The following is a 19,018-nucleotide window of genomic DNA, read 5'->3' on the forward strand; positions in this document are numbered from 1 at the left end:
TGGGGAGTGAATCAGTGGATGGACAGACCTTCTGTCTCTGCTCCTCTCTATATATCTGACTTTCCAATAAAAATAAAATAAATCTTAAAAAAAAACCACATTGAGGTTCTACCTAACCCCGGTGAGATTGGCTTACATTTGGAAATATATCTGAGTTGTAAATTATTTGTGGCAAGATATCTACTTTTGATTCCAAGGGTTGATATTACATAACTACTTTCTTGTATTCATCCATGGTTCTCAACCTCCCCCCCCAAGCAGGCTATAGAAATTATTTCTTTTCCTCATGGCATTCATAGTAACTATAATCTCTTCTTACCTTTAGCTATAAGTAAAAATATTCTCTGATCTACATTGTCTGATTTTTGTCATGAGACACTCCTCATTCTAGAAAAATGCTACATAGTGGGGTCAAGAAGAAACTGATTAGACAAAATTTGCTAGCTAGGTTTCTTAATGCAGTCTTCTAGCATTGGGGCATCCCTTTTATTCATTCACAGTTTGGCATACCAGTCTATGCTTCCATCACGCCTATGCAATGAAATTGCCATGAAAAAAACAGAGAGGATCAGTGTTGAGGAAGTGGTTGGAATATTCCAAAGATGGCACCATGTCCCTTGTCAAACACATCTCCCTGCAGATTTCTTTATAATAAACCATTAAATGTATTAAAAAAACAGAAATAGGGCTTGGTGCGATAGCATAGTGGATAAAGTACTTGCCTTGCATGTGCCAGGATCCCATATGGGCACCAGTTCTAATCCCAGTGGCCCCACTTCCCATCCAGCTCCCTGCTTGTGGCCTGGGAAAGCAGTTGAGGATGGCCAAAAGCCTTGGGACCCTGTACCGGCGTGGGAGACCTGGGAGAGCTCCTGGCTCCTGGCTTCAGATTGGCTCAGCTCCAGCCATTGCGCCCACTTGGGGAGTGAACCATCTATATCCACCTTTCCAATAGAAATAAATCTTTGAAAAAAACATAAATAAGGAAATTCTTTTCAAAGGGCATAAAAAAGAGCAAGGACATTCAAAGACAAGAGAAGTAGCTGCAGTAGGGATCGCAAACTGCAAATCAGTTCTTTGCTCTATTTCCCAAAGTTAGTACTCCTCATTCCCACAGTGCAGTGCGGCCAAGAATGAGGCAAAATTGATTCTTCAGTATGTGCATCAGGGAAGCATGATAGCTTTCTAGGCTTTTCTGAGAGAGCTTCAGTTTCACTATTTTTTAATGCTTGTCGTGCAACTAATCACAAATGTGTTACATTGCTCACTCTTTGGATCATCATTGTCAGTATTCAACTCCCTTAAAAGATAATATATGCCTACATATTAAATTTTCTATCTTTAAAAAGACAAAAGTACGTGTACGAGAGAGAGAGAGAGAAAGGACAGTTCAGCCAAGGAGACCTCCGTTTTAGGCACGTTCTAGAATGAAAAAACTGTGTGTGTCCCTGCTACTTTGCCTTCTTTGGTATCTAGAATCTTAGGATTAGCTGTCCTCCTTCTCCCCCCCCGCCCGCCACATCTTCCTCCCCCACACAACAACCATAAACTTACTTCAGCTTCTTCCCCAGACTGTCCCTGTTTGTATAAAATAGCCTGTAGGTTTCAGGAAGGCCCTGGCAGCAGCTGCTTGCCAGAGGTCTATATAGGCCTTGGATATGTGGTCAGCTGTGCCAACAGTATATCACTGAGAAACATTTTCTTTCAGTTAGCAGCTGTGGACAGGAGAAAAGAGTAGCTGGGTAGTGGGTTTTGGGGAAATCACTCTCAGGACCCCCCCTCTTTATAATGTGCAGCTCCAAGGAATTAAAGAATTCTAAATTTGACTTTTTTAATGAAAATACATTCTTGAAGGTGGGAAAATAAAAGACATCTTGTTTAAAGATATTTGCAGTGGGTTATAATTCTATAAGTGATAGATATTTAAAATAGGAATACATGTACAAATGTATATTATGAAAAAACAGGATGTATTTCAAAACTTTTACACCAAAATAAATTTATCCTTCAATTGCACTTTTCCATGACATTCTTTAAAAAATACCCTCCTATGTAGGTATCTATCTGTACTCTTTTCTAGTCCTACAGATATTAAGCTTATATGCACATAATAAACAGAATTCATTTTCCCAACACTGCTGTATCAGTTTTCAAGAGAAATGCAAAATGTTTACACTTTTAAAGGTGTGCTTCCGTCTGTTACTGACTCCATGTTACTTCACACTGCTTTTCCCAACATGTCTCAGCAAAATGTCATACAACCTAATTAAACAACACCTCTTTCCCACACAGCTCCACCTTCCTTACTTGGCAAAACTTAAATCTGGTAACACCCTTTGAAGACTGTCATTTCAGTCACGGTTAAGAGAAATTACCATTAATGCTCAACATCATGTTTTAATGTTTTTAAATTTCCAAGCAATGCAGGTAAAACTGCAGAAAAATGTCATTTCTACAGGAATAGCATACTTTATATTTTGTATTTCTACTCATCTGCTCCTTTTTTTTTAAAGCAAGGTCTGACTTGATTAAACAAACTCAACCAAAAGCTCCAAATAAAAACAAAGCTGAACCTGATGGGATCATTGTAATATTTATGTCCCTAATCCTTGTAAACCATATAATAATAAATTAGTAAATATTTATTGAGAGCTCTCTACAGGCAATAAGAGGGCATAAGGATACTTCCAAAAGTTTGTAGAAAGTATAATTGAATGATAGGGTTATTTTGCTATAAATTTTTAAAAAATAAATGCATAGTTTTTTCATAATTTGCATTTTTCTAAGATCCTGAGGGATAAAATTGGAGTATAATTCAGTGTAGAAAATAAGACACAAGAAATGCTACTAAAGTTTGGAAGTTTTTGTGAGTTCAGGGACAAGAACAATGATTTCACCTTTGTGAAAAGGAAGTAAGTTATCTGTATTTAATGAAAAACCAAGAGGGCAGTTTAATTGCATTTTTCAAAAAGATTTACCTGCTTATTTTGAAAGAGTTACAGGGAGAAAGGGGGAGAGAATGGCAGAGAGAACCTTTCATTTACTGCCTTACACTCCAAGTGGTAGCAATGGCCAGGGCTAAGCCAGACTAAGGGCAGGAGCTTTATCTGGACCTCCTATGTGGGCGGCAGGGCTCCAAAGCACTTGGCACATTCTCTGCTGCTTTGCTCAGGCCATTCGCAGGGAGCTGGTTCAGACATGGAACAGCTGAGACACAAACTGGTGCTCTTATGGGATGCCACTATCACAGGTTGTGGCTTTAACTATTTACCACAACACTGGCCTCTATAATTGCATTTTTATTCTTTTTTTTTTTTTTTGCTGTTTAAATTCCTCAATTAGAGGCAGCACCGTTACTAGGAAATATTTAGGTTTCGATATATCTAGGAATATTTGATAAATGTGGAGATTTAGGGAACTCTGGAATATTCTAATTCTAACCATAGAAGGCCTTGCATCATCTTGCTACTGAAGATTTGCCAAGGCAAGAGTAATGTATAGTAAAGATTCCAGTTATGGGAAAGGATGAACAGAGAAAGACTGAGCATTGGTTGTCATGGTATTATGCCTGTAAAGCCATGACTGAAAATACACTGAAGTTTTCAAGGCAAATAAATGTTCTCTTTGGGTGTTAATACTCAGTGAAATGTGTTCATAGGCAACAATCTCTACTTTTATAATACTAACTCCTGTGAGTCACTCAAGAGCCACTTATGCATTCCAGAGCCCTATATGGCATAAATGATGAACTGACCACACTGTACACACCCAGTGTGTCATAACTGATGACACTCAAAACAAAACTACTCATATTCAACATACAGCTCCTTGAAACCGTCATCCCAGCAACAATGTTTATTATAGTCCACACTGTTAGAATATCAACATACTTATAAGAAAGACATTATTGAGGCCTGAGTAACTATACTTATTCAAACCATCATTAAGTCCCTAGTGAAAATTCAGAATTACAAACACAGTCCATTTGGGAAACATCACCATAGACATTCAGAAATGTTGGCACTATCAGAATTGGTGTATTTGCAAACATTTACAATGTAAGGTAGGTCAATTTTTTGTTCTGCATTTGTTTAAGTTTATGAAGCTGTTGAATTTTGAAATACTAGATAAATCAGAAATTAAATTTACTGTGATATGTAATCCATCATGGCAAATACATTTTTGAAAAAAAAACTGTGGTTAAATTAGGGTGAGTACAGAAATCACAGCATGTGCATTCGGCATGGCGGGAGCCAAGTGTGTTCCTTCTCAAGCCTATGCACTTGCTTTTCCTAATACACACAATGCCTTTGCTCAGTACAGCTGCATAAACATTCCCCTGCCACATTCAAGCTTTTAAAATTAAATTTCATCTTAATCAAAAGTGCATTTGTTTACTATTCTGTATAAACAGCAATCCTTTTCCACATCACGTATTACTCCTCTGTGTTTCCATTTTCTTCATATCACATGTCAACACCTAGCCCAATATAGTTCTATTTGCATGTATTTTTTTTTACCTCTTCTCTCTAGACCATATTCCCTAAAGAAGAACTTGTGTTTTATTACTATGTCCTCAGCATTATATCTCAGGCTGTATTAGGTCATCAATGAATATTTGTGAAGGGAATGAATGTATGAATTGCAAGGCTCCTTTCATACTAAAAGGAATGCTCACCTTTTAGATTAAACATGGTAAAATATTGCCTTTGGAGATATGAAATGCATCCAAACCTATGAGATATTTAATATAATAGTACTTACAAAGTGGACAGATAAAATATGGCATGTTCATATACAAATTTAGTTACTCAGGCAATAGATTGCTTACTCAGATATTATAATAGCAGCAGTTAGCTAGAAAGAGCAACTTAATAATCTCTGTATATGGCTTAAAACCACATGTGTGGGCCTGGTGCAGTAGCCTAGTGGCTAACATCCCTGCCTGGCATGCGCCAGGATACCATATGGGTGCCGTTTCTAATCCCAGCAACCCTGCTTCCCTTCCAGCTCCTTACTTGTGGCCTGGGAAAGCAGTTGAGGACGGCCCAAAGCCTTGGGACCTTGTACCCATGTGGGAGACCTGGAAGAGGCTCCTGGATCCTGGCTTCAGATTGGCTCCAGCCATTGCAGCCACATGGGGAATAAATCAGTGGACAGAACATCTTTCTCTCTGTCTCTCCTCCTTTCTGTATATCTGACTTTCTAATAAAAATAAAATAAATCTTTAAAATAAAAACCACATGTGTGAGGCAGGCACTTGACTTAGCAAATTAGAACACTGATTGGCATGCCTGTGTCCCATAGTGGAGTGCCTGGGTTTGCGACACACCATAAGCTTCTGAGTGCAGCTTCCTGCTAATGCACACCCTGGCAGAAGCAGTGATTAGTGTTCTGTCACCAAGGTGGGAGACCCACATTGAGTTCCCAGTTCAGACTCTCAATTTACTGCAGTCCCTGACCAATGTGTTGCAGAGTTTGGGGAGTGAACTCATGGATGGTAGCATGTCTCTCCCTCTCAGTCTCTCAATTATAATAAAAACAAAGATACATAGATCAATCCATCTACAATGTCAACATATGAGCAAGGGACAACTGCTTATCTATACATAAATGAATTAAAGTAGACCGCTCTCTCTATTTTATATCAAATTGATTTAAAGGGATCATAGCTCTAAAGGTAAAAGTTAAAATTTTTAAATTCCTAAGAAATGTGACTAAATATTCATTACTTCTGATTAGATGCTGGCTCACTATTTAAACAGCAACAGAAAAAACACTGCACTTCCTCAAAATAAAAAATGACTGCTTGAAAAGAAAGCAACAAAAAATTATTGTAGAGCATACCGGAGAAAGCTTCTGAAAATTATGTGTTTGGTAAGGGATTTATACTAAACACTGTAGGAAGAATTACTGTTTCTGGGCCAGCATGGTGGATCAACAGGCTAACCCTCCGCCTGCAAATGCCAGCATCCCATATGAGTGCTGGTTCATGTCCCAGCTCCATTTCTGATCCAGCTCCCTGCCTAAGAGCCTGGGAAAGGCAGCAGAGAATGACTAAGTCCTTGAAAACACGTAGATTAAAAATTACAAAAAGTCACATGTTGTATAGAATTCTATTTTTATCAAAAATTAGGAAATTAAGAATAGGGAAATTATAAATTCAGAAAATATGTTATTATTTAATGATGAGTTGTAGAAGTAGGAATAGAGAATGACTGCTAATTGTGTACCAAGGGGGAGGATGGGATTATTTCAGAATTAGGTTTTGGTTTTAAATTTTTTAGTAATATAAAAAGGTACTGAAATATATAAATGGGTGAGCGTTATGGCCTGTAAAGCATATCTAAGTAAAATTATTTTTAAAAAGTGGTAGTTTAAAAGGGGATCACAGTTGAACAGCATAATATATTAGTGCTATATATTTGTCCTACATTGTAGAGTTATAGTGAGAAGTATGACCATTGAAAGAGGAATGAATAAAGAAATTGGTTCATCTATTCCTGGAAAATCACAATATGAAATTCTATTGTTTGCAATAAAAAGATCCCAACTTCTGCTTAGTGAAATAAGTCAATTCCAAAGGGACAAATAGCATATGTTCTCTCTGATATAAGGCAACCTTCATGCAAAATACAAGATGAATAGATTATATAGGTAAACATTTATATCCATATATTTATCTAGAGGAACTATATAAAGGAGGCAAGTATACTATGAAGTGAAGATACATTGTAGTATGCATTTCTATTTCTGAATAAAAGATGAACTCCCAATGAAACCATTAAATATACCTTCAAAATAGAATACTAGACATTCTACCATGCTCTATACCTACAATGTCATGATACACGTCAATAACAGAATGTTAAAGTTGTGATTGTTGTTGAAAGACTATACTATAGTAATAATTTGAGGGAAAACAGTGCTGGGAGAAATGGGAGTGGAAGGGGAACTCCCTGTGCCTATGGAACCATATTATGAAAAATAATTTTTAAAATGATTTACAACTCAACAGATACCTGTGTATTACTGGAATTGGATTGGGTTTTTCCTAAAACTTCTAATAGTTTGACTAATAAAACTTGAACGTGAAGAAAGACAATTGGAGCCCAAACTCTAGTTTTAGCAAGGAAAAAAAAAACAATAAAACTATTTACTTTTGTGATTGGTTAATATTGACACAGAATCAGAAAAATGGAACATGTGAATAATGAGTTATCTCTTTTTTTTAAAAAAATCTTTATTTTTACTCTGAGACAGGAAGAGACAGGCAGAAATCTTTCCTGAACTGGCTTACTTCCCAAATGCCTGCCAAGAGCCAGGACTGGACCAGGCCAAAGACAGGAGCTAGGACCTCAGCATGGTCTCCCAGACATGACAGGGACTCAGATACTTCAGTGTGCATTAGCACACAGCTGAATCAGAAGTACCGGAAGTTGAACCAACCATTGCAATATAGACATTCCCAGTGTCATCTCAAACTCTATGGCAGACACTGACCCCAGAAGCCACTGCTATGTATTTAAGAGCTCATATTTCAGCTAATGTCGATGTTTTCAGAATAGAGAAGCCAGAGACTCAATTACAAATAACAGGAGAAGGTACCAATGTATACTAAATGCAGTATAGTGATTCTTAGTAAAATACTTCATTAGATATTTGAGTGAATATTAAGAATGTGTTTATGTTGGAATGGGAATTTGGCAGATCTCAAAAATGCCACTTGAGACACCTGCCTCTTGTATCATTGAGCTCAGTTTGATGTCTGACTTGACTCACAGTTTTAGCTTCCTACTAATGCACACACTAGATGACAGCAAGCAATGGCTCAGTACCTGGATACTTGCCACCCATGTGGGAGTATGTATTGATATGGACTACTTCTGGCTATTGTAGCCATCTGGGGACTGAATCAGTGGGTTGGAGCTCTGTATGTCACACTCTCTCTGTTTTTCTGCCTCTCAAGAAAATAAATAACAAATTGAAAACTACACTAAATAGGTTCAATGTAATATTTAGTAATTATGGATAACTTGAAGCAGTGAATATAATATGGTTTCAACAAGGCAGGATCATATTTTTTAGATTTATTTATTTATATTGGAAAGTCAGATAGACAGAGAGGAGGAGAGAGAGAAGGAAAGATCTTTTGTCTGGTGATTCACTCCCCAAGTAGCTGCAATAGCCGGAGCTGAGCTGATCTGAAGCCAGGAGCCAGGAGCTTCTTCTGGGTCTCCCACGTGGGTGCAGGGTCCCAAGGCTTTTGGCCACCCTCAACTGCTTTCCCAGACCACAAGCAGGGAGCTGGATGGAAAGCAGGGTTGCCCTGACACGAATCTGCACCCAAATGGAATCCAGGCGGGCACGTGCAAGACAAGGATTTTAGCTGCAGGTTACCTGGCTGTATCATTTTCCAAAGTTAACACAGCTTGTGAAATCAGGGACTCTCCAACTGCCATCATTTTGTTATTTGCATTCCCTCATAATTTGCATACATATCATAACTGTAAACTTTGTAGGTCTCATTGGAGTATCATGAACATAATAGCTATATACAAATATGGTCCATAACTTTTCTTGCAAAGTTAGCAGCACAGATTGAAATAAGGAAGTCAACAATCTGTATCATATCCCTTCATGCCAAGTGGTCCCGGTTGTTCCACCTTAATAGAGGCCGAAGTCCCAAGCAGATTGCTGATTTCTCTCTGGAAACAATCATTGGTCAAAGGCCTCTGAGGGTCACATGTAGCACAAGGAATGGAGTAGGGCAAAAGGCAAATATTGCCCTTCACAGTTACCTGCTCTCTTCAACTTTTCCTTTCAGTTCACTGCCCACCTGGACTCTAGGCCTTCAACACCACAACAGACCTGGCCTGCTAGTAATGACTTTGCCTGACATCCTTGAGACTCCTGCCTAAAAGATAGTAACTTTGTGCCCCCACTAGCCTTGACTCTACATCCTGTAGCCTTCTGGGGCTCTACAATTCAGTATCTGTCAGAACCTATTGGGCTGGTTAAACACCTATGTATGCTGTTTGGGTCCACCTAACCTCATAATCTCTTTAGCAATGGTCTACAGAGAAGTATTAAGAGTTCTGAAAAATGTGGGAAAATATGGGGCCAGTGTTGTGGGACAGCACCTTAACCTAGTGCTTGTGACGCCAGTATCCCATATGAGCATTGGTTTGAATCCTGGCTGTTCCAATCTAATCCAGCTCCCTTCTGACACATTGGGAAAGTAATAGAAGAGGACTCAAGTGTTTCAGACCCTGCAACTCATGAAGGGGACACAGGAGCTGTAAGCTCCTGGCCTTTGTAGCCATTTGGACAGTGAATCAATAGATGGAAAAATATCCTTCTCTCTTTGTCTTTGTCTTTGTAAAATCTGCCTCTTGGAAACTGAAATTTTTAAGAGATAAGTTGGAAAATAAATTAGTTCTGATTCTAAACTGTATTCTCTGTTGGTATATTATAATTAGGTGAATTTGACCTCTGTTCTAATGAACTCAAGAAAAGAACATTCAGGAAAGATAATGATTATTTACATTTGCAAATTCACTGTAATGTGTGAGTATGTCTGTCAAGAAAGTGTAAAAATACCTTGAATTAGTTCGAAAGGTGTTATTAATGCTAGTTTAAGTTGAAATAAAATTGTTTTATGATAATGATATCTTTACTGTAAATACTGACAAAATGAGATATTGTTCCTATGGTTAGCAAAGAACATACATGGGGAGACATCAAAATTGATATGGTTCAGAGATAACACTTTAAAAACTGACTATAATGCATTTAGGGAATTGTTTCAGTTACCAAGAACAGAAAACAAACAGGGAGGGAGAAAGAGAAAAGGTTTATAGGGGCCTTATACAACAAAAAATGGACCAGATGTTCCTCTTAGATTTTCACTGTAAAATGATGCATTTTGAAAATTTTCTGGTCTTTTCTGAAATGTGAATTTTATCCTTACAAAGACCATTCCATCAAAATTGTTTGGAAAATCCATCAAATTGTTTTCTAGTTTTTTGAGAAACTGTACCAATAGGGAGATACAATCTGGAAAGCTGTTCAACTGAACTAATTTGCTTAACAGCTGATAGATATTTGATTAAATTTTGCTTACCAAACTCAGTTTGGAATAGTTGAACACATTCATTTCAGAGTGTGTCAGATGTTAAAGTTGCTTTCAGATCATCACTAGATTTATCTAAATAAAAAAAAGGTGTGTAGTTGTACAGTATGCCAGAGCTAATACGGTTGGTTTCTGGGAGTTTTCTGAGTACACCTGGAGCTGTTGAGGTATCTAGGAAGCATTGTCAAGCGGCAGTCAGAATTCCACTGGCTTCTGGCTCCAGTTTTGTTAATAACCAGTTTGGTCAGCTTGGGAAGATCATGTGACCTCCTTTAGCTTTAGATAATATTTTCTTGGTAATTGAGGGGCTGGGTTCTAATTTCTAAGGTCAATTAGAGCCATGAAAGCATGTGATCTTTCTAGATATTTCTTTCAAAATACACATTGCTTATTTATTTACGTCTGGGCCTATCTTAAAGGTATTACTGGATCCTATCCAGTCATAGCTTCAGCAAACAATACTGCCACAGAAAGGCTACTTGCGTCACTCAATTTTACTTTTTTTTTCACACTCAAACAATACCTGGCAAATAAAGAAAGGTTTCTAAATTGTGACTAACACAAACATACATGGTCAGCTTTGCTTAAAATTCAAGGCACAATGTGAAGATGAGGTCTGATATGCATTTACCTGCATTACTGAACCAAACAGATGCTGTAAATTGTGAGTATGGGACCAAGGCCAAAACCCAACTATTACAGCTCTCTTACACTCATTTGGCTTTTCCAGTAGAATGCACAAATATGCTACAGTTTCTTTATAGTTCTCTTCCTCCTAAATCTATTTCATTTGCCACCTTTTATTTTTGTAGTCCCTTGTGTCTGTGACATTATACAACTTTCTACATTGGCTCTCATCTTATTTCCAAGGCTTAACTTTAAGCATAATGCTAATTCTATTTCTAAACCTTTTGCCTTTTGTATATTGGATCTCATTCCCATAATTTTTTTTTAACTTCAATTGTCAGTAATATGTGGACAGACCCCAAATTGATGTATTTCTAAATGATTTATTTTATCTTTTATTGGAAAGTCAGATATACAGAGAGGAAGATCTTCCGTCCGTTGATTCGCTCTCCAAGTGGCCACAGAGGCAGAGCTAAGCCAATCTGAAGCCAGGATCCCAAAGCCCCTTTTAGTCTCCCACGAGGGTGCAGGGTTCCAAGGCTTTGGGCCATCCTTAACGACTTTCCCAGGCCACAAGCAGGGAGCTGGATGGGAAGTGGGGCTGCCGGGATTAGAACTGGCACCCATATGGGATCCTGATGCATTCAAGGCGAGGACTTTAGCTGCTAGGCCACTGCGCTGGGCCTGCCACCATTATATCTTAAAGAAAATTTAATTTCAGTGTTTAGAAAAATAAAAGGATAATGTAAAGCTGAGAAATTTAGAGATGTGTTGATACTCAGTACAGTTTATTTCCTTATTTAGTATGTCAACAGATGTGTTGAAAGATCATACTGTTTGTAGTCAAACAGAAATAAGACACAAGTGTGGAAATGGACTTTCAGAGCACATACACCAAGAAAGAGAATACAAGAATACTTTTAAAAGTTAATGGACTATGACATTTTTGTGTAAGATATGTAATCCATGCACTTTTTCACCATGAACATTTCCCATGAACTTTTAAAAGTAACCACCTAAGAAGGGATCTGGGTTTCTTGCCTCCTAGACAACTAGCATGTTTAGGTACAGGGATGGAAAACATCTGACCTACAGGCGGAATAAGGCCCACAAAATCATTTGTTCTGACTTCCTAAGTTAACCATGGACAAAATTCAATAAATCTATACAGGTAATTTTAATTTGATAATTAATAATTGATAATTTTGTATGGCCTGTGGATGATGTTATAAATACATAAATGACCCTTAACAGAAATAAATTTCTTCACCCCTGTAAGCACAAGGAGGTAACATCTTGAATAAGAGCATTTGGTGCCAGGTTCAGGCTAGCAGTGAGGGAAGAACTTAATTTGCTTGGGCCTAAGAGAAAGAGTTACACTTTAAAGACTTAGTATGATCTTTTAAAAATCTAATTTACTCAAAATCTACTCTCATATTAAAGTTACTGCATTATTGCACATGAGACTTTATGGAAGGCAAAAACAGATGAAGATCTCTGTGTTATCAAATAAAATTTGTGCTTAATCCAAATGTTTGAAATAAAGCAAATTGTGGCATAGAATAATACGGAGTTAAACTGCCCCATTCCAAATCCTCATTATGCTGCTTTTTAGCTTGGGCAAGTTACATAATTTTTCTGTGTTTTACTTTCTTAGCTACAAAATGTAGACAACAATGCACTCCTCAAACCACTTACCGAGCAGTGTATGAGATGATGCATGTACAGTGCTTGGAAAAGAAACCAAGTACATGCAGAATTGAATATTTACTCCCAAACAGGCACAGTGAGTAGTTCTATATTTGTTTTAAATATGACACACTGGTGCTTGCTTTGGCAGTATATAATACTAAAATTTGAGTGATTCAGAGAAGAAAAATGACAAACTAAAGGCATATAGTTTGGGACTTGCTAAAATTAACACTGCTGATAAGTGCCTCAGCCTCTGCAACTCCAAACCTTCACTCTTTCTCCACACTCCCTTATTGCTATGTGAGAATTGACAGAAAACAGGCCTGCCTTCAAGAACAGCAGTATAATACAGAGGAAAACAAGACACAGAACAACAATTCTGTGTAACTGCTTCAGTTTACAATGGTGATGCAGCATTCAATCTTCCCCGGAAGGGATATAGGGTTGACTTCTGCAGAAAGTTACAGCTAAGCCAGATCCCGAATTGTGAGTAGGAATTGGGTCATGAGCTGGGGTGGGGTCAAAAGCACCATAAACACTGGAAACGGCAGGAAACACAGTGGAGAAGATGGTGAACACAAAATGTAAAAGGGTATGAAGGGATACCGAATATCGGTGTTTGAAATAGGCCAGGTCTGCTAGAGTATGAAATTTGGAGTAGAGATAAGGCCTGATTTGAGAAGGACAAAGTCAGTGTGGTTTTCCTCACTGAGCTGTAGGAACACCAATCAAGGGGAAGAGGCAGTGCTGATGCAACAGTCCATCAGTACTCTTGGGCATATAGTCTGATCGCTTGCTGACAGGATTTAAAGTCATTTAAAATGGAATATATGCCTCAGAAATAGGATGCTCCGACTTGTCTACATGTGTTATACTCTTTCTAAGCAGAATAACTTCAGTAACAATTGGAAGAAATATCCCTTACTTCCCAATTCCATGTATTCTTTCCTAAGAAAATTTATGTACTTTAGAATTGTATATCCGAATGCCCTTGCTTCTAGTGGGAAAGCCTGTTTCTGAGTTCTTGCATGAAAAATATTTTTTAAGAGTTTTATTCTAGCCATTCCTGTGGCAGTAAATCAGTGATATGTAGATAGGCCACAGAAATACATTGGAATATGGGGCACTTTGAACTCCATTCCTTAAAATAGATTTCTTACAAGTAGAATTCAATAGTACAAGTTTACTATTAAAAGTGCTTATTAAGAAGCAATTAAAATACAAGCCTTGTTGGACACCATAATAAATTTTGCATATGGTTTTAACTATGAAAGGTAATTTTGTACATAGAAAAAGTTCTCCATGTCCTGCTTCCTTGTGTAATTGTTAGAAAAGCTTTCTGAATTATTGTAGCATGTTGAAAACTATGCATTTTAGCAATATTAAATTCTGAGATTGTGAACTCCTGTAATGTAATTAAATCTTACCAGAAAAATATATATGTAGATTTTTAATGTAAATTTTATATGTAGATTTTTATGTAGACACATAAAATTCCAGGGCTGGCTTTGTAGCCTAGTTAGGGAAGTGCTGCCTTCCCATGTGAGTGCTAGTTCAAACCCAGTTTCTCCAGTTCTGACTTTTTTTTTTTGGATAATGTGTTTGGGGAGTGAAACAGCTGATAGAAGATGACAAAATTTTCTCGTCCCTCTCTCCCTCTCTACTTTACCACCCTGCCTTCCAAATGAATAAAATATTTTTTAATAAGAGTTAACCTCTCATGATGTAACAGGATATGTACTAAATTAGAAGTATGCATCAAATTCTTCTCAGACTTGAGAATCAAGAGAAGAAATTCCCTGACACAGAAAAAAAAAACACTGATCAAATAAGCAATTCAACACAGTTTTTTTCCCCCCCAGTAACTAGATTTGGGAAGGTTGAGTCATTTTATCAAAAAATTATCTGATTAGCACTAACTTGCCTAGTGTTTGATCCTAATGCAAATGATCGTATTATTGAAATTGGTACAAGTCCCCTTATCTTTTAAAGCACTTTGCTTTCCCTTAGAAGCATTTAAAAACCAACTGTGTGATATTATCCTGCCTAGCTAGAGAAATTTCCTTAGATTATGTAATATGTCATGGAATATTTTAAAGTTGTCTCTATCTAAGGTATAATGCTTTTCCTATAAACAATGTGGCTTTTCTAATTTTAATACATTAAGATTTTCTTTGAGACTTAAAAAGATACAAAGCATTTCTTTAAAAGTGCAAAGGGGTGTTTTTTTCTGGTTGCTTCTACAAAAAAAATTTTTATGGTGAATCTGTGAACTATTGATCTTTATAATCTGAATTCTTTATGATAGTTAACAGATAAATCACAACTTTTTTTTAATACATGGTGATTTTAAATGCTTTTTATTTTCATCTTCTTGAAAGGCAGAGGGAGGGGAGGAGGGAGGAGAGGCAGGGGTTAGGGAAGAGAGAGAGACATTATCTTTCATCAATTGGTTCAGTCCCAATTGTCTTGTAGTATTCACAATACGCCAGGTCAAAGCCAGGAACTTGGAATACCTCCTAGGTTGATGGTAGCGAACTAAACACTAACATTATCACTCACTTCTCACAAAGTGATTTCTTTTCATTTTCGTTTTATTTTTAATATTGCTTACCTAGTTGACAAGATGCATGCATGTATGGGTCTCTAATTAGGGTAGGAAGGGTCATAGAATGGAGAAAGGTGGGTGGGACAAACATTTCAGGTATTTTACCTTCTGTGTCCACAAAGGGGTAAGAGGAAGAGGTCACTCCATGCTGTCAAACTACATCAACATCCAGGAATGGGGGTCAGTCATTTGATGACAACCTCGAAACGCCAGTGTGAAGAATAATGTTCTGAGGGCATTACTTGAGTGGTTTAGATAGTTCTGAGAAGTTGTCTGCTTCTTTGCACCATGGTTGAGAAAATCCTTCCAAGATCTATTGTCTCACCAAGTCTGTCTTAGTGCATCCACAGCCCCCAGGAACATGCTTGGGCAGGAGAGATGTCTAGCCTGTTTTGCTTTCTATCTTCTGATGAAGAACTCAGCATCCTCTGCTGACCTAGATGTCTCCCATGTGCATCTGGGCATGCTGTCCACTGCATAGGCATCAGCAACTGAGGAAGCCCAAACCTAACACATACAGTCCAAGGTTAGATCATGTATCTTGTGGTATTCCCTGTGGCTGGGTTGTGATTCCAGCAGTCTAGTTAGGAGTCCCCCAAGAAACATTGCTTTGGGTCACCTTAGACTTGACCGTTGTATGTGTACCAGCTAGTGCAGGGTCAGGTTTGCTTCATCACCTGCACCAGGTAATGCACATACTGCCTGTTCATGCTGCCTGTTCAGCTCCGCCTCCAGCCCCATCTCTCATATGGATTGATGGGTGCTGTGACTTAGCTTGCCACAGGCTGGGTCTTCACACACAACAGCAGGTACCATGGCCTAATAGGAGCAACCTGCAGAAACTACACTAGTCCCAATATTAGCCCTGTTTTTGTGCCTGACTTCATGTGCTATGGTCAGCCTGTCCAGTCTTGCATCCCATATGACTCTCATGTACATCGATGGGTGCTATGACTTAGCTCAACCCAACCCTCCCCAGACCTGGCCTACACATATGCTGACAGATGCCACTTGTTTAGCCTAGATCGTCACCAGCTCTAGTTCTTGTGCAGGGGAGTGCCCACAGTTCAGCAGTAAGACATGTTTCCTGCCCCCAGTCGTAGCTCTCCTAGCCCACTTTCAGCCCTCATGTGAATTGGTGAGTGTTGTGTTCCATTTCAGCTTGCCCTGCACCCTGTCCTGGCTCTCACTTGTGGCAGAGTGTTCTGTGGACTGACCCTGCCTGGCCTACCCTCAGATCAGGCTCATATACGCCAACAGGTGCTGCAGCCCAGCCTGGCCTTGCCTGCCCCAAGCTCTGGCTCTCATGCTTACCAGTGGCAGCAATGACTTAGTAAAGGAGTTACCCAAGTGCTCTTACCAGGCCTGCTCCCAGCCCTGAATCTCTTGTATGCCAATGGGTTCCATGTGTCTGCTTCACATGGTCTGCCCTCAGTCCTCCTACCAGCCCTGAATCCTGCAAGTGTTAGGTGAATCCATGATCTAGCTTGGCTCAGTCTGTCATCTCCTTCAGCTCTTGTGCAAGCTGGCAAGTGCTGTAGTCCCACAGAGTTGAGTTCACAAGTCCCCATAGAATCTGCACCCAGATCTGGTTCTCACAATCTGGTGGGTGCTTCAGCCAAGCCTGACTAGCTCCACCCCATGCTCCAATACTCACAATGGGCACTGTGGTATGCCTCCCAGCCCCAGATTTTGTGTGCATCAGTGGGCAGTGGGTGATTCTGTTTAGCCCAGCCCAGGTCTCCCGTGTGGGTGGGTGCCTTGGCCTGACCCAAATATTCCCTCCAGTTTCTCTCCTGTAAGCCACCCAATTTCGGCTTTCTCATCTACCTGTGAGTACAAAGGCCTTGTCAATGGAAGACCCCATGTTAGTCCTTCCCTATCAGACATGCCCTCAGCTGCTCCTACTCCAAATATGTCCCCAAACCCCTTCCCTAGGCAATCTCCAGTCCTCCCTCCTTGGGGCTGGAGTGGCATGTCCCAGCCCAGTGCTCCACAACTTCCCCACATATCTTAAAAAAAACCCACAAAAATAAAATACTACTACTAATAATAAGAAGAAATAGATGAAAATAAAAAACAGAATAGAATAGGCAACAATGCTGGCACACTGGTATAGCTAACACAGATTTGGCATTAACCAGACACATAATGCCAGGTAACTTCTGGTTGCTTTTCTCCCTGCAGTGTAACACTTTTTCTAGGTGTAAGGCAACCTAGGCAGCTGGCTGCAGCTGGGAATGTTCACATTAGTACTGGTTAGATAGGAAGTAGAGTAGTTGAAACTTAAACTTCCACTCTAATACAGAATGCTGGGATCCCAAATGGTAATTTAACTCATTGTGCTACAATATGCCACAACATCTTCCCCAATAAACCACAATTTCAAATCTAAGCATTTTACACATCAATGTATTTTGCTTTTTGCTAGTCTGGACAAGAGCTTACATTTTGTAACATACAAGGAGAACTAACCCCCTACCGTTTCCTTGACTTTTTTTTTAAAGTAATGGTAACACCTGCTCCCACTGTCAACAAAGCTATTAAACTGTTTCAAAGAAAGTTAACTTCACTACTTACTTATTTCATCCCCAAATTCCTCACCCGCAATAATGATGTCTGTGATAAACTGATTTTCAAAATGCATTAAAGGGATTATTAGATGGCAGAATTTACATTAAAAAATAGTGCCTTCCTATTTTTCAGGTTGTAGAAATCTACCGGTACTGGCTCCACGTATTTAAACACACAGTGTTAACATGTACCAAAGGTGACGACTTCATTGATGTCATCTCCCTTTCTGCTTGCTTCTTTACGCTTTCTGTGCCTTCAGAGGCACACAGCCAGCCACTCTTCTCAGCCCTGCCAGCTTGTATCTGTTCGGTTTCTTTCAAAATTGACTAATGTTAGTTCTACAACAGGAAGGACAGAAAATATGACCAGGAATCTCTCATTACTTCTACAGATGAAAAAGTTTTCTCTTCAATTGTTTCTGGATTTACTTGCTTTTTGATGTTTTTTCAGAGGTAAAATAAATGCACTTGTCTGCACCATAAAGATAAGCCTTACTCGATACTGCAGTTCCTCCTTGTGGTTCTCATCAGTCTCCAAATTTGGAGGTACCACAGACTCTTAGTACCCAATTCCTATAAGGATCATGTAAAGTAACTTGTATAAGCACAAATATCTATTGAGTGAATAAAATGTTCAGGGACTAAAAATTGTTAATAACTATAGTTAATTATATATATATGTATATAACTTTTAGTAATAAGGGCATCATTAAAAAATAATTTTCACTGCTATATATTTATTGTTTTTCCAGTATTTAACACACTAGGAATGACACTAAGCATACATATTAATAAATTCATATATGTGTTCACACACATTTGGAGGTACTTCAAAAGTGGAAACAATAGAATTAAAAGATAAATATGTTTCAGTACTGTAATTTTTTAAATCCTTACATATGCATATTAAAGGAAAAGTAGGAATGAATTTCTAAACTCTATTTTACCAACACAAATTTACCTATCAACTTAACTTTTCCACAGATTTTTTTGAAGCACCCTTGCACAGTCATATGTAAGCTGGCTTCCATATTGATTTTCATGTTACAAATCTGTTTTTTGAAGGAATGAGACATTTTGGTACAAAGATGAGCAATATCATTAGTTGATCAGGGCAAACTGATAGTTAAGGCCTCTTTTTATTGATAACTGAGTCAAGCTCATCTGATGGGGAAACCAGGAATTCTAAAGAAAAAAAAAATCAGATGTTGGCAGTTATATTAGAGTTCTCTGCTGTTAAAGAAGAAGCAGTTTCTTTAACAGGTTACCCAAGTCGAGAGGAACTTACTGTTTGGCTAGTCTGTCTTACATTTTGTTTTCCATTTACAAATGAACCAATGTCCTGTAGAAAGAGTTTTCAAATACCGCCAAGCTGAAGTATCC

This window comes from Ochotona curzoniae, unplaced genomic scaffold (genome assembly GCF_017591425.1).
Source record: "Ochotona curzoniae isolate NIBS_2020 unplaced genomic scaffold, NIBS_Ocur_1.0 contig_2210, whole genome shotgun sequence".
Lineage (NCBI taxonomy): Eukaryota > Metazoa > Chordata > Mammalia > Lagomorpha > Ochotonidae > Ochotona > Ochotona curzoniae.